This window comes from Bidens hawaiensis, unplaced genomic scaffold (assembly GCF_021521415.1).
Source record: "Bidens hawaiensis isolate Kalapana, Puna unplaced genomic scaffold, B.hawaiensis_p1.1 tig00042996_1, whole genome shotgun sequence".
NCBI classification, from domain to species: Eukaryota; Viridiplantae; Streptophyta; class Magnoliopsida; order Asterales; family Asteraceae; genus Bidens; species Bidens hawaiensis.
This window is the reverse complement of record NW_027497630.1, coordinates 140,999-167,600: the sequence shown is the minus strand read 5'-3', so window position 1 is coordinate 167,600 and position 26,602 is coordinate 140,999. Positions and strand designations below refer to the sequence as shown.

The following is a 26,602-nucleotide window of genomic DNA, read 5'->3' as shown; positions in this document are numbered from 1 at the left end:
TGATAGTGACCAGGCCGGCTGTGTACTATTCCTTTTCCACCAACTGCAGGCTATGGACGTGCCCCGACAGGGGTTGGTGAGTAGGCAGCGGCTGATAGTGACATAAAGTAGTAGAGCGTGCTGCTCGTCGTACTGTTGTCAGCGAGCTGTCGCAGCTTTGGTTATATCTTTTGTACTATACCTTGGCAGGTACAGTACAAAAGGTCCTCCAGTAGCGTACGGACTGGCTCATTTGGGCGGGAGTTTTCCCGGCTTTGTGCGGGAGTATTCCCGGCTTGTTCACTCCTTCAGGTGACATTACTGAATTATTTAAGAGTTAGTACCTTGTGCGTGTAGCCTTGCTGCGCGGGTAGCCTTCCCTGATGGCTAGTATCCGTTGCTGCGGGAACAGGCGGAGTACGTCGACCATTGGGAGGCTTTTCCTGCGGGAACAGCTTGCGTACTGCGCGTAAGGACGTCACGTCTCTGAGCATGGTGGGTCCTGCGGATCCAGTTGGTTTTTGCGCAGACGTCCCTCTTCAAGGTGAGTCTTGCGAGTTTAGTCTTTGCGCAGACGTCCTTCTTGAAGGTGAGTCTTGCGGGTCCAACTGCGCAGAAGTCCCTCTTTGAGGTGAGTCTTGCGGGTCCAACTGGGCTCTGCTGGGACCTACCTCTTCAAGTCCCCCCAGTCCAGTGTTCTTCTCATGAATTGTTAATAAGTGAGGTGAACTTTTGGACTTAAGCAAGGGGTTTTGAAAAGGGTTTAGTTTTAAGGTTTTCCATGGGGATTCTTCCCGCGGAAGTCCTAATGTCACGTGCAGAAATTCCCGACTTTTCTGCTTGATCTTTGGGTATGATGCGGGTAGGTCTGTAACCTCCTCGCAAGTCAGGAGCATTGAGTTCCAGTTGTGTAGATTCTCCATGAGGTTTTGGTAGTTTTAAACATAGTGATCAATTATGTTAAACAACCAATTCCATCTTGGAGCTTCAAACAATCTAGTTCTCGACGTTCCCGCTATGCGGGGATGTTATTTCCGTTTCCGCAAGCATGGCCCAGAAGATCCTTCTTGGTTTTAATTCCCTGCGGAGTGCTAAGTATGTGAAGGGTTTCGCCTTGACACTGTACCCGCACTCGTTTTATAGTTATTTTACTTCCAAGGTATTCCTGGCTTCAATTCCCTGCGGGTGCTAAGTATGTGAAGGGTTTTGCCTTGACACTGTACCCGCACCCGTCTTATAGTTACTTGGTTGCCGAGGTATTCTTGGCTTCAATTCCCTGCAGGTGCTAAGTATGTGAAGGGTTTTGCCTTGACACTGTACCCGCACCTGTCTTACGGTTACTTGGTTACCAAGGTAAGGGGGTGTAGTCCCTCTTTTGAATCTTTTTGAAATTTGAAGAGTTGGTGAAAGGATAAGAACAGTCCAAACTGTTGAAACGTCGTCCGACGGTTTCTTCTGACAGTTTCAGGACGTGCAGGAAGTTATGGCGACGTGACAGTATATGGTCGTTCCAGACGCTTTTTCAGGCGCGTGGGGGCGAGTTTTCGGGCGCGTGGGTGCGAAGTTTACGGCTCACGTCCTGTCAACAGCTGTTGCCAGCTTGCTTTTTCCACGTGTGATAGTTTCATTGCACCTGCGTTTTCCTCTCTCTTCCGCATTAAATTCATCGCATTCATTGCGATGAGTATATAAAGGGAGGAGAGGATGCATCTCAACTCACAGTTTCACTTCTCTCTTCTTCTGCTAAACGATTTCCGGCGAATACTCTAACTTTTCTGTCGAGCATTCTCTTGAAATCGTTCTTCTTTACATCCAAAACATGTCTTCTACTCATGATCCTGAGGTTACTGTCGAGGAGTCCGATGTATACCTCGAGAATCCTTCGTCCACGTCGGACAAGGATGACAAGAGTACTGCTGGTGAGTGCCAGTGTGCTCTTTCCGTCGACGCTTATCAGTACATGGTCAGGAAGTTCATGCTCGAGCCTTTCGAGCCTGAGTTTCCTGGGCCTCATCAGACGGTGTACGATGCCCCCAAAGGCAAGATAGGGGTATATGCTGCGTTCTTCGTCTATGGGAATCTCAAGTTCCCATTGACGAAGTTTGTATACCGTGTTTTGGAAAGACACGGTGTGCACCTGACGGAGGTACACCCAATGGCGATCGCCAAGATCCGCTATTTTGAATGGGTGTGTCTCATTCTGGGTGTGGAGCCCCATGTCGACCTCCTGATGACCTTCTACTCCTGGAGGTGCATCCAAGGCTGTTACACCTTGGTCACCCGGATCAAGGGTTTGAAGATCTGTGCTACCGAGCGCAGTCTTCGGTCTTGGAAGCGGGAGTTCTTCTACATCTCTGCCCGTGTCGTCCCCATAGCGATGACATTCAAGAACGGGAGAGCACTTCCGAGCCTTCACGCCTCCAACTACCAGGAGGCGGAATGGTTTTCCATGATTTCCCGGATCCAGACTCCGGTTTACCGCTTTGCGGAGTCCGGGATGGTTATGCTCGGGATGAGCCGGGTGTGGAAGGATGCTGGCTCAGAGGCGCCACAGATTCCCATCGTCCTCGAATACGGTTTGAACTCTATCCCTTAAGGTATGCTCCGTCTTCTTTGCTGATTTAGGGTTTTTCTTCTAACTGTTTCTCTTTTTATTTCAGAGGGGAATAACTTGCAATCACTCCTGTATCCGCGGGAAGCTGGTGGTCCCGCTCGGCTGGGTACTCGTGCTCTTGATGAGAACGAGTTGCCCATCCTCGAGCAAACGGCGGATCGGTTTGTGGAGCCCTACCCGCCAGGCCACGAAATTCTGAGCGTCAAGCGGCCAGGTAAGGAGTTATTTAACCCTCGCCCTCTCAATGCTCAAACCTCTGCTGGAATTCCTCTAATTATGTCATCTTCTGATGAGGAATCCTCAGATGGTCCTTTCTTCGTGAGGAAGAAGAAGGCTGCTGGTGGGAAAGGCAAGGCGAAGGTTGCCTCCACCGCCGATCAGGGGAACCGGTCTGAGTCGGAGACCGAGAGCGAGGAGGCGGCGGGGAACCCTGGTGGTGTTGAGACCACTGTTCCGGAGGTTGAGACGGCTGTCACCTCCGAACAGCCCCGTACAACGACGGTGACCGGCGTGAAGAGGCCGGCTCCATCTGGTTCGTCCCCGCCTGTTCGCACCTTCAAGCTCAAGAGGACTCGTAAGTATAAACTTTATTTACTTTAACTGCATATCCTTCCGCCATTATACTTATATATCTTGTCTTCGTGCAGGCGTGGATGCTACCGCATTCCAGAGTGGAGCGGGGAGGAGCGTTTCTGGACCCATGACGGTAGGTTTGGTCAACCTACCCGAGGCGACGACCCAGGCGGCTGCGCCGGTTTCAAGTGTTGGTTCAGTTGCTCATCCCGTTGAGGCAACTATTCCAACTGTGACGTCGTCTCCGCCGGCTGTCAGTGCCATATTCACTGAGTCCTTCACTGAGCCGGCGGTGAGTTTTTCTGCGGGTTCCCCCGCAGCGACGGCCACGGTTGTGAGTTCACCTCCAGTGAGTTCACCACCGATGGTTTCTACCGCGGCGGCTTCAACCGTGCCTCCGACACCGGCGACTACCTCGTCCCCAGCCGGTTCAGCAAGTATGTTCAGCGTTGGGGCTTCTAGCCAATCCCTGCCTCCTTCCCATCTGCCTGACCTCTTGGATGGATATCCCTTAGGTTCGGGTGATGGGTTTGGCGGCTACCGGCCTGTTGTCGACCCTACAGGTGCGTAAGGTTATTTTGGCCTAAATTTTTTTTTTATATATCATCTTTTCCTAACTGCTTTTTGTTTTTGCAGTGTCGGATTCGAATGAGGTGTATGTTCCGCGGTGGAACATCCGCCGGGGAACAACCCTTCGGACGGCTATGGACTGCGTCGAGTGGGCGCGTCACGCGGCCCCCAGTGGTGCACTGGGAGAAGCTATGTCAAGCTACCAGGAGGGTAGGCTGACAAACGAGCTTCAATTCTCCTTGCCCTGATGCAGCCGCGCGTCGAGCTGCTTTGTCATGAAAACGACAAGTTAAAGGCGGCTCGTATCCAAGAAGTAGCTCAGGCGCGGGCTATCCGGGAGGAGAACAGGAGACTCTCCTCCGTTGCTGCGGAGAAGGAGAAGGCCTTCAAGGCCCTTGAGGTTGAAGTTCAGGCCCGTCTCGAGGCTCGTTCCAAGGCTACCCAAGCTGTTAACGAACAGCTTCGGTTGGCTAAGAAAACTGCGCGGAACGCAACCGAGAGGGCCACCAAGGCTGAAGCTGTTGCGGAGCCTCTGCGCGCCGAGAATGAGGAGCTCAAAGCCAAACTAGAGAGGCTCCAGTAGGCTCATGACGCCTTGGCCATGGAAGACGCCAAGAAGCTTCAAGAGATCTTAGACCAGAGGGGTATGCTTGACCATACTGAGCGTAAGCTAAAGGTCGTTGAAGAGGCTGCTGCTAAGGAAGTGTTGCTTGCCAACCTTAACAAAAGTGAAGCCGAACGTGCCCGTAACCAAGCTCAAGCTGCCCTCCAGGAGGCTCTGGTTACCAAGGAATGGCTTCTACGAGAAGCGTTGTCGCAGGTAAGCTTAGCTTTATAACGTCTTTACGCTTTTCTTTGTACTTAGAAAAGGTTTTGATACTTGGTATTTTTGTTTTGTAGGTTGTGCATCGGGTCTTCACGGACACATCATATGACGATGCTATGAGCGCAGCCCTCAACGCTTCTCATGAGGATGGGGAAAAGGCTGGCTTCCTGCTTGGTCTAGGGTTTGTTGAACAAGGCATTCCGCCTTCCAACTTCCCTCTGTACGATGTAGATACTGAAGCTGCTTATGACCAAGCAGTGAACCAGTATGCTGCCTTCCCGCATCCAGTGGTGGAGAAGGTGAACGAAGTTGCTGCCGCTAATGATGGGCTAACTATCCTCAAGACTTTCCTTGAACCGCCACAGCCAACTGATGGTGCGGGTACGAGTGGGTTTGGAGGGAATGGTCCTGAAGTTTGAACCTTGAGATCCCTTCCCACCTTTAGGATAGATTTTTTTTTTGTATAGATTTATATTCTTGTAATACTTGAATCTTGATGGAATATAAATCATTTGTTAATGCCTTGCGTTGTAAACCTTATATGTTTTGTTTCACGCATATTTTGGTTTAACTTAGCAATTTCTTGAGTATTTTGGATAAGTTAACCTTTCAACGTGGCGGATAATAGGTTAAAGTTTTGCTTCCTCTTTCGTGATTGTGCGGGTAAGACCGTCACTTTCACTTAGTAGGATGGCTAAACTTTACCTACATCTGACCTGCGTGGAGGTTTTCCTCATCTTTTCCTTAGAGATTTTCTAAGTGTTTTGAATAAGTTAAACCTTTCGACGCGCGGTTGTCAATAGGTTAATGTTCAGTTTCCTCTATCATGATTGTGCGGGTAGGACCGTCACTTTCATTTAGTGGGATGACTAAACTTTACCTATAACTGACCTGCGTGAAGGTTGTCCTCATCTCTTAGAAATTTTTGCCGTTTTTGTGTTTATGCGGGTTTTGCCGCCTTCCACACGCAACGACTTCTCCACTTATTTATGCGGTGAATACCGGCATCAGTATTGAACAAGTTAACCGTTCGACACGCGGCTGTCAATAGGTTAAAGTTCAGTTTCCTCTATCATGATTGTGTGGATAGGACCGGCACTTTCATTTAGTGGGATGACCAAACTTTACCTATAACTGACCTGCGTGAAGGTTTGCCGTTTTTTGTGTTTATGCGGGTTTTGCCGCTGTCCACACGCAACGACTTCTCCACTTATTTATGCGGTGAATACCGGCATATCAGTGTGGAAAGTTCATAAGTATAAATGTAAGACCATCAGCGTCAATGTGATAAGGAGAATCATTTCCATTAGAAGTGGCTCTGGGCCTTTTCTTTACAAGTTTGGAATTGATCTACATGCAACCTGTGTAATTGAGCTCCCTTCCATGTTCTTGGGATGGGAGTGTCATCGAGCCTTTCGAGCCGATATGCACTTGGTTCGGAATCTCGTTGTTTACGCAGTATGTAGTCTCCAACATTGAAGCTGCAGTTTCATTCGTGTTTTTCCCAACTGGGGTTCAACACGCATTAGCCTGCTCAGCGTTCATTACGCCACGAGGTGCGTGAGCGTCTCATCTCTGACAAATGCTTCGACGATGTCCTTCAAGTCTAAGCATTCCTCGGTGGTGTGGCCTCTTGTCCTGTGGAAGTCACAGAATTTGCTTTGATCAGCGTTTGGACGCTGTCGGATAATTGGAGCCTCTGGCCATGGGAGCCTCTCAGTGGCGAATATGTCGGTGACGCTTTTGGTGAGTGGCGTCCATCTGGAGTTCCGGTTCGACGACTACATGTTGTCCTTTCCGCCTAACCGAGGGTGCGAGCCGGATGATGTGTCAAAGTTTACCCTTGACTGCCAAATACCTAGCTTCCTCTTTTTGTTTAGTCGGGCGGTAAGGACGTTGTTTTCTCTTGTTTTCTGGGTGTAGAGGTTTGTGCTTTGGGGAAGATCTCTACCCAGTTGCCTTTCCGTTTCCGCGAAGCGTTTAGCTGCTGTCATGATGGCATCCCATGTGGATGGCATGCCGTCTTTACCTGTTAAGGTGCGGATGAGCTCTGGATCTTTCGCGCCCTGGATGAAAGCAGCGAGAACAAGATCTTCGCTAATAGCGCCCAGACTCAGCTTCTTTGAGTTGAAGCGAGTGATGAAGTCTAGCAAAGATTCATCTTCCTCTCGGATGCAATTGAGAATCGTCCATTGTTCTTCAGTGTACTTTCTTTGTTGACTGAAGTGTTGGCTGAACTTCTGTTGGAAGTCTGCCCAATCGTAGATATGGTGGACCGGTAGACTGTCAAACCACGCCCTAGCTGCCCCAACCAGCGTCATTTGGAACATGTAACACCACGTGGGTTCCGTCCAGTTGCTGACGGTTGCCCCGCTATGAATCTGTTCAAATGATCGTCTGGGTCGGATATACCATCATAAGTGCCGATGTTGGACATCTGTTTGGCACTTCTCGGGGCGATTGCTTCCGCAATGTCCCTTGCAAACTTAGACGTTCCCGCATTTGCAGCAGTTGGTCTAAAGGTTTTGGAGAAGTCACGTGGGTTTCCCCCCGCGTTCCTTGGTTTGAAGGTTTCTTTGAAATTCCTTCTCGGTTGTAAGTCCGTTTCCTTATGCTTCCCTTTCGCTCTATGGCGAGGGTTTGCGTCAGTGTCGGATTCCTCCCGATCATCGTCCGAGTATTCGCACTCACTGCTCATGTTGAGCTGTTGTCGAGTGCTTCCAAATTCGTCAGCCTGTTGGATGGAACGTAGGCGTTCGTCCAACTCAGCTTGGAATTCCTTCTGACGTGCTTCCGCCCACGCTTTAACTTGTTCAAGTGTTTGGCGGGGGAGCCTCGTCTGTTGTCTTTCCGCCTGGGTATCAATGAATCCCAGGGGATGATTGTTTACTGCACTTGCCCCGGCTTGGGTAACCGGGGTAGTGTTCGTAAAATTTGTGTACTCGCCGGTGTTCCTCCCAGTAGCTGGGGTTGTGATTACCGGGGTTTCTTGGTCACTCGCTGGCATTGGGACCGGAGTAACGTTAACCATCTTTGCAGAAGTTTTTAAAAAAAACTGAAAAAGATTCAAGTTCTAGCTTTTATGCACGGATGGCGCCAATGAAGAAACACTAATCGACCCCGGGCAGATTACGGATAATCTGGGGGTTAAATAGATGTTTCCCACGAGGGTTGTATCCGGCAAGATGGTTATTCTTCCGATGACCTGCAAAACAGACACCGTGAGCTCGTCACTGAGAAGGGGGGGTACCTCCTTGTGACCACCCTCCGGCGTGAGAATCAGACTAGATTGCTCTTGAATATAAGTGTATATTAAGAGAAATGTCTAGAGCAGATATCAGATAATATGTGGAGATATAAGATAATGATACCGTTCCAAGGTGTTGGAGTATTTATAGCCGAAGGTAGGTTTCCAAGCAGGTACAGCCGGCTGAATAGTATTCCTGTTCTACCAACTGTGGGCTACGCACGTGCCATGCTGATGGTTGGTGGGTAGGCAGCGGCTGATAGTGACCAGGCCGGCTGTGTACTATTCCTTTTCCACCAACTGCAGGCTATGGACGTGCCCCGACAGGGGTTGGTGAGTAGGCAGCGGCTGATAGTGACATCAAGTAGTAGAGCGTGCTGCTCGTCGTACTGTTGTCAGCGAGCTGTCGCTGCTTTGGTCATATCTTTGTACTATACCTTGGCAGGTACAGTACAAAAGGTCCTCCAGTAGCGTACGGACTGGCTCATTTGGGCGGGAGTTTTCCCGGCTTTGTGCGGGAGTATTCCCGGCTTGCTCACTCCTTCAGGTGACATTACTGAATTATTTAAGAGTTAGTACCTTGTGCGTGTAGCCTTGCTGCGCGGGTAGCCTTCCCTGATGGCTAGTATCCGTTGCTGCGGGAACAGGCGGAGTACGTCGACCATTGGGAGGCTTTTCCTGCGGGAACAGCTTGCGTACTGCGCGTAAGGACGTCACGTCTCTGAGCATGGTGGGTCCTGCGGATCCAGTTGGTTTTTGCGCAGACGTCCCTCTTCAATGTGAGTCTTGCGAATTTAGTCTTTGCGCAGACGTCCTTCTTGAAGGTGAGTCTTGCGGGTCCAACTGCGCAGACGTCCCTCTTTGAGGTGAGTCTTGCGGGTCCAACTGGGCTCTACTGGGACCTACCTCTTCACCAAGAATGGATATTGTATGGATCTTAGACACATTGGTCTTTTTAGTCAACGATTCACTATGTTTTATTTGAAGATGAGGTCGGGTCGAACACAACGATTCACTTTGTTTTAGTTCATGTTTAAAGATATGTTTAAATGTTGTTCATACTCATGTATAATTTTGGTTTTTGAAGATATATTGTACAAGATAGTGTGTTTTAGTTCTTGTTGTTCTTGGTGTAGTGTTTTAAATTTGGATTAAAATTTGGCATTGATTTTAAATTTTGATTAAAATTAAATCTAAAACACATTATAATATAGATTATGATCTTGATAGTGTTTTAAATTTGTATTAAAATATGTTAATTAAATATTGATAATGTTTCGATATATAATATAACAAACTAGACGATTATGCCCCTGGAAAGTTATAAAGCAAGTATAAAAATATAACACACTTAGGAAAAACACAACACTGAACCACAACTATTGGATCATCAGATCCAGCGCTCCAGATCTCTTCCTTCACTTTCTTAACACACTTTACTTTTTAGTATGACCTCACCCTATATGTGTGTGTGTGTGTGAGTGAGTATGTTACATAAAAGTAATTGTTCAAAATAACTAAATTTAAAATTTTGGATTCAGATATCCGAAATATCCAATTTCAAAAACTACCATCCGAATTCGAATTAAAATTTCCGGATTTACGATATATTTGGATTTTTTAAACAACCCTCATATCCAGACCAATGTCGAACGCCAATAGTCATGGGGCGTTGAATAAAGAACCCCAAGTGAGCAAAACAAGTCAATTAGGCCTCAAAGATCCATCCGGGTCAAAATCGACATCCTTGCCAAAGATATGAGATAAATGAAATATGTTTCGGTGGAACCTATCAAACATTTAATGTTAAAGATCTCAACATACTCACTACAAGAAAGATTGCTATTTAGGACTGAAAAATCAATCTTTGATACTTCCCAATCAGTACCTGATTGTTAATAGGGACTGATTTGTCAGTCCCAAGCCAGTAACAGCTGCCTACTCCTTCATAATGCTTTTAGTAACTACATATTAGTCTCCATTATTGCCCTGCTGGCGGTGCACGCATATAATGTATATATGTGTGAACTCTAGGGTGGGCAAAAGTAAAATTGCACTAATTTTGACGTTATTTTACTAATCTCGTGAAAATAACGTTAAAAGTGGGGGAAGGTTATTCAGGCATCATGTGGTGGCGTTGATAGCCGAAAGACAAGGGCACATGCACCAATCAGCCGGTGTCCCGATGATTGAGTGCTATGTGCCTTATGTCCAAGGCTTGATGCAAAACTACTATCGAGCCGGGGGTCTCATCGGAAGCAGCCTCTCTATCCCTATGAGGTAGAGGTAAGGTTGTCTACATCTTACCCTCCTCAGATCCTACCATAGCATTGCTATTGGTGGGATATACTGAGTACGATGATGATGATGATGATATTAGTCTCCATTGTATGGCAACATCAGACACTAAAGACCGGTCTCCGATACATAAAAAGTTAGTCCTCAATTTATCCCTTGGTACCAAGTCATTTCAGTCCCCAAAACATCTCTACAATGACTATAAATCAGTCTCAATACTATAATGTTTCAATCCTTAATGTATAAATTTAATGACAGAAAATCAGTCCTAAAAAGACTATATTGTCCCTAATACATTCGTTAGGTTCGTGATTCTATATCAAATAAGTCTCCAATAATATGCTTTAGAGACTGAAAGTTAGTTTCAGGCACTACTTAATTTAATTAATTAACATGCTTCATTTAGGGACTGAAATTTAATCTCATATAATAGTTATTTTTATCTCTGTTATGTACTTTGAAAGACTAATAGTCAGTCCATGCTTATATTTATTTTCAGTTTCTAATCAGTCTCTTAAAACAATAGATACCACGTTTTGTCAATCACTATTTTTTAGTCTCAATTCCAATAATTTTCAGATAAACAGATTCTGCTAACATGTCTAGAAACCAAAATTTTATACGAACTCACAACATTTTTATCAAAGGAAAAAATTTTACAAAAATGTATAAATTCAACAAACATAAGGAAATAACATTACACAAATAAAGTCAAAGAGACGACTTGATTTTGACCACGTGTGAATGTACAAAGCTCTTGAGACGAGTTGTTTCAATCTCCATTTCGACGCCATAGTTTAAAACTATATAGTAGAATTGGTGTTTGCCTCGTGTAGCCTTCTATATGAGAAAACTAAGAGTTCTTTAGAAAGCAAGAAATCATATAAAATAATAATAATAATAATAATAATAATAATAATAAAAATAACCAAAGACTTACACCGGGTAACAATGTTACCATATCTGCGTATCTCAATGGTGATAGTGTATCTGCATATCCCATAGATGAATCGCAAAATAAGAGTACGATAGAAGAATATAAATTTTACCATTCCAATAATTGGTGCATAAACATAGGTTGTTACCCGCGCACCCCCCACCCCACCCCCACCCCCCTTTAAGAATTTAAGAGTGTGCCTTATCATCATCGGAAGGAAAAATGAGTTAAGATGCAAAATCAAGAAACCATTGCAAAACTAGGCATCTTCTTCCAATCAAATCTCAAAAACCGTAGATTTGAGAACTCGTACTAAATTAAACACATTTACAATGAGTGAAAAATTAAATACACGTTCATTTTTAAAATGAGCAAAAATTAAATTTATCCTGTTAAGTACTCCTCCGGGGGTATTTTTTTTAATGAAATTGCTAGTTTTAAAAACTCTTGCCAACAAATAGTTTGCACTTTAACACTTAAAAATGCATAAACAGGTAGCATAAATATCATGAGAATTAACATGAAAAGAGGTATATTCGAATTGGAAAAACTACTTAGAGCCACACAGTTGAATAGGAAAACAAACAGATACACAAATACCTTGTGTGGGTGAAGTACCGCCTTGTAGAAGGGCATAAATGAACTAGAGTCAGCAAGCCGACGTAACCGGTCAAAGCAGCAGTTCACGGGGATCTAAGCTCTAGTTTGTGTAAGAAGAAAATAATATAAGAAAACTAAAGAGAGAAAGGTTTCAATATGGTATTTAGTTATTCTATATAAACAGTCCGATTGTTCAATGCAGTGATAATTGACAATCTACTACCTTCAATTGATCTTTAATGACTGTAATTGACCGCCATTTACTCTGATTAAGTATAATTGATGACGGACCATTACTTCAGTCTCTAATATGTTCCCATTTACTAGAGACTAAAGATCGCTCACTAACAAATATGGCATAAATTGTTAAGCCAGTTTGTCAGTCTCTCAAAATAGTAGAATAAAATCATTATTGTGACCGAATGTTAGTCCATAGTTATTTGATCTGCAAATATATACCAAGACTGAATATTGGTTTCAAACAAGGGCCTTTTCAAGCGGTAGAATTGGCACCAAATAATTGAAATCTAAATATCGCTCCTTGATCTTTTCATGTATAAATGGCGTTTAATACTAAATATCAGTCCCTAATTCGAGTCGTTTAAGAATATTAAGAACTAGTTTTTAGTTTATGATATGTCACGTCTATAGTAAAGGCTGAAAATTAGTCTCCAATACATTTTTGTTATTTTTCACTATAGAAGGAACATATTTAGGACTGAAATTCAGTCGCCAAAAAGTTTTTCTTCAAACCCTTATATTGTCTTACACATATTTGTAACTTAAATTTAGTGTCAAACAAGGTGTTTGTGTATTAGTGACTAATTATTAGTCCCTAACAGCAATCACATAAAAATCAGTTCCGAATATTATTAGTAACTGATTAATCAGTCTCGAAAACCACATATTTGAGACTAAAAAATTAGTCCAAGATTGTTTAGTCTCTAATGGTCACTATTTTTGTAGTGCACTCTAAGTTTTTTATGCAGACCAATACCCAACAGATTTTAGCTTTTTTCCCCTGTGTCTCCTTATAATAAGCAGATAAAATCCATACATATAGGTTGAAGATGACAACGCCAAGGTTTCATGATGAAGATAATTTACAGCCCTTCAATTAACTTTCCTAATGATATATTCTACTTGTTGAGGAAACGGCATTCACTATTCTATGTGTGCTCTATTTGTTTAGCATTTATTACTCCACATCCCTGATTCATTGTGTAACAACCTAGTATTTGAATTGGAAATAAATTATATGTGCCTTTATGCACCGAATATCCTTTTGTAACCGCGGGATAAAGGCTTGGCGAAACAGTTAAAGACGGCGAGCCCATGATTTCATGGTGAATAACATTTAACGCTCCGCAATTAACTTTCCCAGTGATATAAAAAACTATCTCTTAGATGAAAAGAGGGCATTCAATATTCTGTAACTACCTTTCTGTCTAACATTTACAACTCCCCATCAACAATGCATTAGATTCATATATTGGTAGCGAAATCCATTGTTTTTGTGTTATCTCTATCACTGTCTTATATGTTCCAATTAACCTAATATCGCATACAAACATTAACTAATTAAACATAATAGTTCACACCCAACCATCTATGTACCTAATCTAATAAAAGATAATAATTAAGAAAGCGGTCAATTGCAGATTCATTCATAGCCTAAATTTTCCGCTCAAACTATTCATCTATTTTTAATGAAAACATATTTATGTTAGTGTAATCAAAACATATCAATTCATTTTTTAATCAAATAACTAATTACCTAAGTTATAGGGACTAAAATATACGGGTATTTATGTCAATATAATCAAAATATTTATACCTTTAATGAAATCCGATCTACCCTTTTTTTTTAAATTAATCTTTATATATACATTCTTTAGTGTAGGAGATGAATGTACTAAAATTCAATAAACGATATTTGAAAGTATAAGATGATAAAAAGAAAAGAAATTTAGAATGAATAACAACTTTATTTTCAAATATTCATTCAACCGCCTTGGATCCATGGAGTTTTCATAAATCTCTTTCGAAAATGTAATAGAAAAGCGAGTTTTATTCAAGTTAATTTTATATATGATGTTCTTTTTCTTATGTCATTCATAATGAAATATTTTATCATATTTTGTTAGAATTCGTTATTTCATTAAAAAATATATATATGTGTAACTTATAAAATCACTAGGTGCGTCATCTTCATGATTGTCACACCCCGACCAAAGGCGGCGGAACATGCCGCGGTGCAACGGATTGCTCAAGAACACAAGACACTATTTAAGTAACAGTATTTAAACAACTCATTCAATCATCAAAAGTAACACAACTTGTTCATACAAAATAACACCAAACACAAGAAATAATTGTTCATTCTTCTAATAACCTAAACGGTCTCAAAATAAAATAGTGTCTTCAACTCTTCAAACCTGTAACAATTCATAAAATATATTTTTGTCAACACTTTGGTGAGCAAGTTCATAGTTTTGAGTATATATAATATGAGACAAAATCCACAACTCGTATATGAAACTATAAATAAAAGCGACAATTGCGGTATATAAATCATAAATAAATGAGGATCCTTTCAAATTGGGAACAACCAACATACTCAGATAATGGGGCCCTATTCTACTAGCACAAGGCTAAGTAGTTTGGGGTAGTATGATCATACTTATTGAGGCTAAACAACAACATCAAAATAAACACTCGTGCACATAAAGCATATGAAACATATAACACAATAGGACAATTATTCTAAGTATCATACACCCTAGAGTTTGTGGTTTGAGGATCTAGTATCTTAGATCATTCTTGTTTTGAATAGGTATGCACGTTACCCCCAAAGTATAAAAATGAAAACGGGGGATGAAATGTACTCACATGAAATAAGTAACTTGAATGATTAGTTTGTGATAAAACGGAAAGGTAAGTTCAACGAGCAAGACCTAGATTAAGAGGGTCTTGAGTTAGTAGATGGCCTTAAAGCTTTAAAGTAAAATAACATGACAAGTATGATAAATAATTAAAGTTTGAAGGTTAAAGTGTAAATACATCAGAAATTTAAGTAATAGTTTTTGAAAAGTAAGTTTACTCGAAATCGGGTCTCGGTATTCTCTTTATTAGTTTTACTTAACCTTTGTTAAGTAGATTTTGGGTATAATTGCGATATTCCAAGACCCTTCGTTAAATAGATACCAAAACGAGATTTTACGAGTGTTCGGATTTGTCGGTTCGAGTCATGATAATTGGCCAAGCCCGAAGCCGAGATTCCAAAGTGAGAAATGTTATGAGATAACTCAATGAAATTAAAAGAAACTTAACCAAGTGTGTAGTTCTATTAGGAAGAACCTCAATGTCCGTTAAGCGAGTGTTTGGCTTTGTTGGTCCAAACTTGTTATAATATCAAGTTGGATCAAACATGCCAAGTATTTTGAGAAAATAATTAAAATTAGTTTATAATATAGATTTGAGGAAAAATATGAGATTATGTGGCCCAAAACACAACTAGTGTGTCTTAGGCGAGTGAACTCGGTTTAGTTCGATCTTGGTTCGATCCTTGACTCGGAATAAGACCGAGGATGGTTACCACATACCCAATACCATAGAACTTATTAGAATAAACATAGAAATGATAATACTCAAGTCTTACATACAACATGTTAATAATAAAGTATCTAAACGAAAGTTCGGTTTTGGTTCGGCCCTTGACTCGGAATGAAACCGAGAATGGTTACCACATACCCAATACCATAGAACTCAATAAAATGATTTGGAAACTAAAATAATTAGAAACTAAAGAACATTAATAAGCTTAAATGAATTAAAGTGTTAACAAGGATTATAACAGCCATCCATGTAGCCTTACCTTATAATAGCAATAACATCTAACCCGACCATGGTCATAGAAGGGAAAGACAAAGAAACAAGGGGAATATATTTTAAACAAACTATAATAACAAGCTTTAATTACCAAGAATTAGTTAGAATAAAAGGTTAACTGTATTTTGACTTTGAGAAGTCAAACTATAAAGAGTTTGAAAGATGAATCTTTGAACTTAGATGGGGAGTGTTTGATGTGAAAGAGCAACCTAAAATGGGTGTATTAGCTTTGTTTTTATAGGGAAAAAGTAAGTGTTATCAATAATGTCATTATCAAGGGATTTGCATGCATTTTGATTGGTTTAGAGGGTCAAACAATGTATAATACAACCAAAAACGAGCTGGTGCACCTGCAGGTAGGTGAAGGTGTTGCGCGACCACCTCACCCCTTCATGGCCGCACGACGCCACGCCCAAAGGAGTGGGTTTGGGTCTCCAGCTTTGGTTAAATGGTGAGTTAGGTCCCTGAAGTTCATTTTAAGTCGGTTTTAATAATAAAAAGGGTGTTTTAAGGTACAGTAAAGGATGTTTTCTTGATCCGAAAATTGTATAACATAAATGAAATATAAAACCCAATATTTTATTAATAACGAAGGATCCGAAAGACAAAATGGGTCGGCTTTCCAATACAAATACAAATACGAATTAAACCAAAAATGACGAATGTCACAATGATTATGAAAAAAAATGGGTAAGAATACACCACACATTCGTATGAATATTATTAGAAAATATATCTTGAACCTATAAAACCATTTAATATGATAAAAATAGTTACTTTATAAATTTAATCATTTAACTTCTATAGTTTAATAGTATTTCTATTATGCATCCCGTGTATTACACGGGTTTCAAAGCTAGTATATTATCTATATATAGTAAATGAGACTTTTAGTGCCACCAAAGTGAAATAAGCGTCATGATTTAATTTTCAGATATATTAGATATTTATGAATTGCAAACACATAAGTTTGTTCGGGTGGTAGGGGTGTGTTGGTTTGATGTTGTTCTACCCATTTCCCCGGGTTCGAATCTTGGCCAAGATGCATTAATATTTATTTATTTTTTTATACCAACTGAACATCAATTTTATTTATTTATGTATTTTTTTTGTTTAACCCATCTAATTCGCGTACTCTGACCACCTCAACGTCCGGGACCGATAATTCTCAGGTTTGAACAACGCCTGGGACCGATAATTTTCTTGGGTTTGAACAACACCCAGATTTAGTGATCCCGCCACCCCATTGGTTCGCCTCAACTTTTATTTATTTTTCGCTTTAGTTCCGATATCATGAAGAATGTAACCGAACGAATTTTTTTTAATTTCGGTACTGTAACGAGCATGACGTAAACCGACCAATGTAACAACTCGGACTTTCCAAGATTTAATATGTATATTAAAACCCGACCCATTTGTATGCTAGGGAAATTTTATCACTTTTATCTAGTTAATTAAATTATTGTTATATTATTTAATTATTTGTAATTATAACTTTCATGTTTTTGGCTAAATTAGCCCAAACTAAAACTTTAACCCCAATCTGTTTTCACCTTCTAACTATAGGGACCATATTGCAATTTCTGGTATTATTATTATATTAAAACACACCAAGCTTATTACCCGTGATCCAGATCCGACAACCCGTTACCCTATTATTAGACCCGATTACGATTCTAATATCTTGGACCTCAATTCTCGTAACGATTATGGAAATTAAATCATTGGACGTTTTGGGAATATCATCTTCGGCCTAACTGATAACTTAATTAAGTAATTCAATCAATCTATGATTCGTTTTTCCTAATTAACTAAGCCGACAACAACATAACCTTGTTATACAAGCTATCGATGTTAATAACTCAACTAAACCACCAGAAACAACCCTCATATGATCGCCAATCTAACCCCCTTAGTTAATTATATTATAGTTGCTGCTACTGTCCGTTCTGAGTTGTTCTTTGGCCGCGTCTATGTGCTCGTCTTTCACCATCAATCCATAGATGTTTCAGGTAATTAAATACAGGTTTAAGTTCGTTGTTCATCCTAATGCATTAACCCTATGGTTAATTAATCAAATAATCAATGGTTTGATCGATTAATGATTTAGGGTTCATAGGTTTATCCTGGTTATTTCTACTTCTGCTTATAAATATTTGGTTCTGAGATCTAATGCATATGCTGGTTAGCACGGCTGGTTAATACATGGCATTCGGAGTGGCAGGTCGAGTGTTTGAGTCCCTGACACCCTGTTTATATATATATATATATATATATATATATATATATATATATATATATATATATATATATATATATATTGGTATCTTTTGTTTTTAAATCATATTTTAATAAATAATAAATAATAATATAAATCATATTTTGTTAATCGTGTTTCCTCGCATCTTTCCGTTCATGTATAAATAATAACACGTATTTATTAATACATTGGATTTATAGATTTAATAGATATTTGTAAGGTAAATTTTTATATTTATACACTTTAACGAACTAATAATTTTATTAGATGTATTTTACTCAATAATATTTTTATATAGTAAAATATTATAATATACTTTTAAACGGATTAATAAACAAATAATATTTTTAAAGATGGGTTTTACTTATATGATATTTTTATATAATTTAATAAACTAATAATTGTTTTCATATAATATCTTTATAAAATATTATATTATGCATGATTAAAAAGAATATAATATTAATAATTATAATTATCGAGTTCTCATAATCGTCTAGTTCATTAACTTAGCATATCCGTATTTCTCTTTTCCCTTATTAGGCTTATCGTCAACGCGTGATTTCCGCGAATCATCATTTTTAATATCCTCTTTTCACTTTTGTTCGTCTATCGAGGTGAGTACCACATTCCCCCTTTTTACTCGTTTTCCCATGTTTTGGGGACATATGCATAAATATATTTCCCATATATACTTATACACAAAACTGCAACTTTGTCTTATGTGTTAACAACTTATACCTTACTTGTTTATGTGCTTATTTGCTTTGTATGCTTCCGCATTCGGAGAGGTCCAACATAATCTCAGTCTAGTATGATCATACGCCAATCGTTAGCCTTTGTGCTTCTCGACATCTCAGTTATACTTGCTTACTTGGTTAAATTGTTATTTTCATATGACTTGTTGTAGCTACGTATTTTGTTATATATACTACATGTACAACTAAACTGGTGTGTTGCTCACTCAACATGTGTTGTTGACAAAATTCTATTTTATACGCATATGCAGGTTATCGCTTGAATTAGTTGCAAGACTTTGTGAAGATTTAGTGAAGAATTATGTTAGAAAAGATAAAATCAAGAATTAAATTTGTGTTTATTGTTTGTTTAATGAGTTGTATTTTGTATTTGATTTATTTGAAAATTGAATAAAATTAATAGATATTATCATTTAAATATTGCATGATAGTACCTTGAGAGCTGTGACAATCAGTTCACGCCCCGACATTTCCGCCGTAGGTTGGGGTGTGACAACCAAGTTCATGTAGACTCCGGTACCGGCAACGCTCGGGTTTTACCAACACCAAATTTTAACGACCTACACCACCCCATTATTCCACCTCAAAATTTGTTTTATTTTATGTTTTAGTTTGGTACAATAATGAACGCAACTGAAACCATAACAAACATGACGAGAAACTGTCCAAACTCACCTCCTCAACGTCCAAGACCGACATCGCCCAAGTTTTACCCACGTTGTGTATACTGTAACGAATGTAACCGATACTGATCGAATTCACGTCTACTCACTGTCGGGTTTTACCAACGTCTATACATACTTTTTTATTTTAAAAAAAAGAACAAGTTAATTTAACGAACTCTTTTAGGTTTAGTTTCGATACCGTAATGCACGTTGAAAATATCCTCCAAATTCGCATTCACTCTCACTACCACCTTCGGGTTTTACTGACTGATTTCTCCCCGCGCAATGCACGGGTAATTTACTAGTTATGTTTAAAAGAGAGAAAAAAAAGAAACAACAAATAGATTGGGCCTAATAAGTTAAAAGAAACACATGAAGGCCCATTATTTTAACAACCCACCTCCAAGCTGGTTCATAGTCTGTCATAACCCCGTATTATTATTATTATTATTATTATTATTATTATTATTATCATTTCATTCCGGCTAGTTTCACGTCCACAGAGACACCCACCTTCAGATAAACAAACAATCTATCACATCACTACGTATTCTTCAATTCTCCTTCAACTGCTTATCTCAAGGTGCAAATTCCTCTTTGTTTTCATCATTCTTGAAACCCTAATTTCATATAAATTCACTTGCTTGATGCAACAATCAACGAAATTGTATCTGGGTTTACTGTAATTGACGAATCGGGTTATGGGTTAGTGGGTTTTGATTGGTTTTTAGGTCTGGTTAGTGGTTTTGGATTTTAGCCTTTTAGGGTTTGTTTAGAATTAGGGTTTTTTCCGATGAAAAGCCGATCGCATCGTCTCCCGACGATATCCGACACGCCGGATGACTGGGGGGATGAGTCGTGGGTCGTGGATTGCGTTTGCGGTGTTGATTTTGATGATGGGGAGGAGATGGTTGATTGTGATGAATGTGGCGTTTGGGTGCACACCAGGTGTTCGAGATATGTCAAGAGCGAGAAGTTGTTTGCTTGTGATAAGTGTAAGAGTAAGAAGCTTAGGAAAGAGAGTGAGGAGACCGAGGTTGCGCAGTTGCTGGTGGAATTGCCCACAAAAACGTTGAGGTTGGAGAATCCTTATCCGATAAGTTTTCCGCCTCAGAATCCGTTTCAGGTTTGTTCGGAGATTCCTTTGGAGGAAAAGGTGCACGTGCACGGTGTTCCGGGTGGTGATGCCGCGTTGTTTAATGGGGTGTCGTCGGTTTTCAGCCCGCAGCTTTGGAAGTGCACAGGTTATGTTCCGAAAAAGTTTAATTATCAGTATAGGGAGTTCCCTTGTTGGGATAATAAGCGTGATGATGATGGCAATAATAAAGAAGTTGAGATCCATGATAGTAATGGTGCTGACGCGTTGTTTTCGTTGTCAAAGGAGAATGGTTTTGGTGGGTTAAAAAGTCAGGTTAATGGGTTGCTTGCGTTGGATATGGGCCCACCGAGTACTAATTCGAAGAAGCAAGAAGTTGGAAATGGTGACGGTAGACGCCAGGAGAGTGGTTTGAGGAAAGAAAAGAGTTTAATGAAACCGATTGTGATTCATACAGGTGACAAGAACAGGAAGAAAAAACTCAGATCTATAGAAAAAGATGAAGGTTCTAAGAAGACGAGCAATCATGCATCTGATTCAGGTATTGTTATGACTTTTATGTTGCTTAGTTTTGATATGTGTAGGATTGCATACGTTGAATAATAGTTAGAAAGTTTTAATAGTACGCTTTTTTGTTCTGTTATACTAGTGGCCACTGCATCAAGTGATGCAAAGAGATCAGAATCAAATGAAGGCAAAGGTGTTAAGGTTTTGAAGTCTGATATGCAGTCATAAACATGAAAGCTCAAGGGCAGAATTAGAAACAAATCATAAATCAGGTGATTGCCTTGACAATAACGACCCGTTGGAGAATGTATCTATTGATGATTGTAGAATAAATCCATCAAGAGAAGCAAAACAAATGGAAGAAAATGATGGAAATCAAGTTCCTTCAAGTATTGAGATTTGTAATCAAACAGGGGATGGCATGCCATCATCATTAATACACAATCATACGGATACTAATACCATGGAACATGAGGTATGTAACAACGTATTATGTAACTCATTTTTATAAATGCATGATCTTAATTCTCATTAATCTATAACCAGCTTAATAAACATTAAGACTAGTTTAAACACAACACAGATGTTTTTTTATCTGTGTATCAAGTGCGTTAGGCGCATAGGCTTCTCCGGGGGCCTAGGCGCAAGGCGAAAAAAAAACGCTGGCCTATGGATAAAAAAACTGCACTTAAATAAAAAATAAAATAAAATATATTATGTAATGGATTATCACACTTCTTTTCAAGTACCAAGATATTCTAATGCCATAAAATTCAACTTAAAGTACCAAAATCATCTCAAATACCAAAACCAAAATGTATATACTTGAAAACAAAAGGTTCATAAAGTATTCAATTATTCATAAAAGTATTCATCATTGTTATGTTTAATACAATGCATGAATCTTCAATTTTATTAAGTTTAACCTGGTATCAAGTAAACAATTCAACTAAATAAACATGCATTTCTGTTAATTAAGTTAATCATAGATTGTTGATCGAGATTTGAGTTTATTAATCGGATTATTTTTAGGTAAATGTTTTAAATGGGATAAGTGATAAACAAATAAAATCAAGATAAATAAAAAAAATTAAAAAAAAAAGATCAAAAACCAATTCATCTCCCAGAATTGAGCCTTTATTCTTGGAAGGCAATGGAACACCGACTCGCCTGAAAAATCGCCTAGGCGGCAAAAGCCACGCTTTTGATAACTATGTGTCTGTCACAATTTAGAGCATTGTCTGCACCTCTTTTTATAGATAGAAGTTTATTAAGTTTGGTTTATATTTAATGTTGTTGTTGAAGTGCATTTATGTGTAACATGGTTTAAACTACCTTTTTTAGGCTGGTCATGATGCAGTTGATGACGTGAATAACAATGGAAGAACGTACAGTAGAAGTAATGGAACTAGGTCCAATAAAAACAATCTTGACAAGGCTGACTCAGCCCTAAGTAGTGAACTCAATGCAACAATTGAAATAACACCAGTAGAAATCAATCATCAGAATTCTGCTAATATTGATTTAAAGGTAGATAGTTCCAAGAAAGATGATTCTGCATCTGCAAGTATTGAAATGAAGAAAGAATCCGTATTATCTGTGTCACAAAAGGTTCAAAATGTTGATAGTAAAGGAGATGAACCTTCTTGTGGGCCAACTGGGCCCACCCAGCCTAAGGCTCAAATGAAGAGTTCAGAAAGTTCCATTAGGGTATCTTCAGAAGGCCAATCAAAATCACATAAAGTGAGTGTTGGGAAATCTTCTGGAAAATCTTCTTCAAAACCGTCCATTTCTGATAAGGCAAAATATTTTAACACAGATGGCAAACAGAAAGTAGCTTCTGATAGTAGTGGTAAGAGTAAAAAAGATAATACTAATAATAATGCTTCAAGTGAATTACTGAAAAATGGGGATAAGAAATTAGTGAAAGACATTCCAAAGTCATCGTCTGCATCTATCCCAAAATCGTCACATTTGAGCAGGTCGTCTTCGTCACATGCTCATGTTCCCAAGAAGAACTCATCTGATTTGAAAGATTCATCTGCTGACTCAGCAAACTCATCACGAAGTGAGAGCGGTGCACATGAACAAAACAAAAGCACTTCAGATTTATCAGTAAAAGGTGAAAAAACGAGTCAGATAAATAGACAACCTGCTCCAAAGACTCATCTGCCTCACACTGCCAGCTCAGCTGCAGCCCTAAGTGACGAAGAGGTAAAAGTATTAATAATTTGAATGTTTTAAAATTTGAAATATATCAAGGTATGAATTCTATGTGTTTTTCTGCAGCTTGCGCTACTTCTTCATCAAGAATTGAATAGTTCTCCAAGAGTACCGCGGGTGCCACGTATGCGCCAAGCTGGCAGCTTACCTCAGCTAGCATCTACTACACCTACAACCAGCACGTTAATGAAACGAACATCATCTTCTGTAGGGAAAGATACTGGCCTGGTAAGCTTTATTATTTACTTTAGATATTAATTTTATCGCGCACGTGATCTAAATATGGAAACTTTTAACAGGTGCCACGAAAGAAAAATAAGGAATCATCAAATAACGGATCCAGCAACTCACGCGAGTTTGATGGAACCAAAAAGGTAACTAACTCAAGGAAGCATCACGAGAATGTGAAAAACGGTTCAGCAAAAACTGTGAGCAGTGGTCCGTCTTCATCTAATGAAGCTAATGAAAACACACCGCAAAACGCTTCTGATGAAGAAACTGGTGGTCCCACTCATCGCACGCTACCAGGTATGTTTATTTAACCTAATCTAGTACCGGACTGTGTTCTGGAACTAACTGTCACATGTATTTTTTTTTGTTGTTTTCCACTTTAAGGTTTGATTGCTGACATTATGAGTAAAGGTAAGCGGATGGCGTATGAAGATCTCTGCATTGCGGTTTTACCGGTATAGATCTAAATGGAATATGCATTTATTGTTTTATTTCTTTTGATTGTTTTACGGTTTAATGGTTAATATTTTTGACAATTTATTTGTCCTATGTCAGCACTGGCCTAATTTGCGTAAGCATAATGGTGAGCGTTATGCGTATTCAAGCCACTCGCAAGCAGTTCTGGATTGCTTGAGGAACCGAAGTGAATGGTCCAGATTGGTCGACCGTGGTCCTAAGGTATACATTCTATTAAGCCTGTAAACGAATTGAAGGAACACGGACGTGGGATGTTTGTTTGACTTTAGTCGAGCAAACGACCGAACACGAACAGTTAAACGAACAAGGTTTTCTTGTTCATGTTTGTTCGTTAAGAAAATGAATGTGTACGTGTTTGTTTGTGTTCATGTTCATTCGATCGTTAGTAGTATTAAAGAGTGGTTCACGAACGTAGACAAACGAACATGAACTAACGTGACTACCAATTAAATGTGAACGTGGACTAAATTCTAATGGGTGGTAATTTTAATTTCATAAAACTAGACCAAATTGTAATTGGGCTTAAGAAATTTAAGTGAATATAAACGAACAAAGTTAAACAAACCTAAACTAACCAATGTCATAGTTATTGAAAGTCCTCGCTTCTTGGCTTTTTGCACCTAGGCTATTTTCCAAGCAAGGCCCAATTTTTGCGCCTCTAGTTCCTAGGCCCTCGCCTTTTGAAGTTAACGACACCTCCATTGTATCGATGATGGATCAAGAACAGTGATTATATGAACATTTACTATTTACTACTTTTTGAACTTTTAGTTTCATGTTTTGAACGTTTTGGTATTGAATTTTGAACGTTTGGTACTTTACTCCGTACAATTTGTTATTCAAGCTTTGGAATTACATTTGAATCTTGACTTCTTTAGAACTTTTGGTAATAATTAGATGATAATAAATGTTATATAATAGCTTTTGTTTTTTTATATGAAGAATAGTATTATCTTTCTAAGGCATAATATATTAATACATTTTAATTTTTTTATTTAAGTGTGCTTTTTTTCCTTAGGCCCTCACTCTTTTTGCGCCTAGGCTCTAGGCGAGGCCTATGCGCCTTGAGTGCACCTACCGCCTAGGTTCTAGGCGAGGCCTATGCGTCTTGAGTGCACCTAGCGCCTTGAGTGCACCTAGCGCCTTTGATAAATATGACGAGCGTAAATAAAGAAACGTACATCAGTGAATCTAAATTAACGAATGTTAAATGAGCAAACAAACTCAAAAAATTTAAATGAGTGCACGTTTAAATGAACGGACATAAATGAACGAATGTGATATGTGTCCTTGTTCGTTCGTTTAACTAAATGAACAAAAACTCTTGTTCATCTTTGTTTGTTTAAATAAACAAACGGATACATGAATTTAAATGGTCTAACATTTAAATGAATGAACAGGCCTAAATAAGTGACATGTGTTAGTGTTTGTTCATTTAACTAAATGAACAAAAAAAAATTGCTAATGTTGGTTTGTTAATTAAATAAATGGACAAATGAATGTAAATGAGCGAACATGTAAATGAAGAACGCACACATATAAATTTGAATGAGAGAAAGTTTAAGTAAACAAACATAAATGAACGAGTGTGACATGCATTCATTGTTGTTCGTTGAACTAAATGAACGATAACTTTTATTCATGTTTGTTCATTTGTTAACATAAATGAACTTCTCGTCACACATTTAACAGAATGTTCGGTTCGTTTACAGGTCTATGTTTTTTTATAAAAACAAGCTGTTTCTCATTATTATCTCTTTGTAAATCTTCTCATTTTTATAATACCTGTGCTCTAGACAAATGCTGGGAGGAAAAGACGGAAGTCTGATGCTGACGTGGCGAATCCCGAATCAGAAGATGATTACAGCACAGACAGAAACACAAAGGACATTGATAGCAATGACTACTCGAAGGGGAAATGCAGAGCAAGGAAACATAGGCGACTTGCGTTGCAAGGAAGAGCAATTAAGGATGTTAGAAGGAGACGTAAATTGGATGTTGTGAGTGATGAAAACGAGTCGTCTTCTGATTCTAGTGAAGAGAGTGCATACAGTGATGAAGAGATGCAAGATGGGAGAACATCGGGTCCAAACGAGGCGTCTGCCAGCTCAGATGAAACGGGGACGTCATAACGGTGTTGAAGTATAAAATTGCCCTTTAAATGGTAAATGGTTAGGAGAAAGGGTATGTTGTGCTGGAGCTTTTTTCTGTTTAATATCTGGAAGTAGGATAAATGAGTAGTAATAGTTAGTGTGAATGATGTTTAAGTAGAGCTTGTACTTGTGTTTGCCTAAAGGTGGTTTAGAAAACTTGTTAGATGGGTGCTTGGTATAATATTTCTAACCTCTTTCTTTATGTTGTGAATGTTATACTTGTGTTAGATGATTTCTTTTATGTTTACTAGTTGCTAAAAGAAAATATCTTAATATGCACATAATAAACGTAACCTGGATACTTGGAAACGAGTTCAACATGTTTCAATCAATTTAAAAAATTATAATCAGGTTGTATAAAGTCGTATACAACAGCCATATGCAGTAAATGTTACAAATAGCAAAATTATTGGTAAACACCCTTGGTTTTAAAAAAACACAACAAACAATAAATAGAGCTCAAGATATATAAATAGAAAGCTACCAGTAAGAAAATAAAATGAAACGGAACATATATAGAAATATAATATCAAAAGACAACATGTCTACATCAATACAGAAGACAATCACATTATAAGTTCACCTAACGTTTATCTTTTTTCATGAACTAAGTAATGCTTCTTCAAAAGGTGCAACTCTAGTAATTCTGACTAATCCACACATCCAAGTCAATTTGGCTTCCCTCCTTATGAGGGTT

General features: G+C 39.2%; 1 pseudogene across 1 annotated transcript; it reads left to right on the top strand.

Annotated features, from left to right (window-relative positions):
• Positions 1-19,670: 19,670 nt before the first annotated feature.
• Positions 19,671-26,197, top strand: LOC143594009 (uncharacterized; annotated as a pseudogene). The gene is made up of 8 exons (XR_013146239.1): positions 19,671-20,855; positions 20,964-21,296; positions 22,166-23,035; positions 23,111-23,272; positions 23,344-23,572; positions 23,660-23,730; positions 23,831-23,953; positions 25,549-26,197. The product of XR_013146239.1 is annotated as an uncharacterized LOC143594009 (transcript).
• The last annotated feature ends 405 nt before the right edge of the window (positions 26,198-26,602 follow it).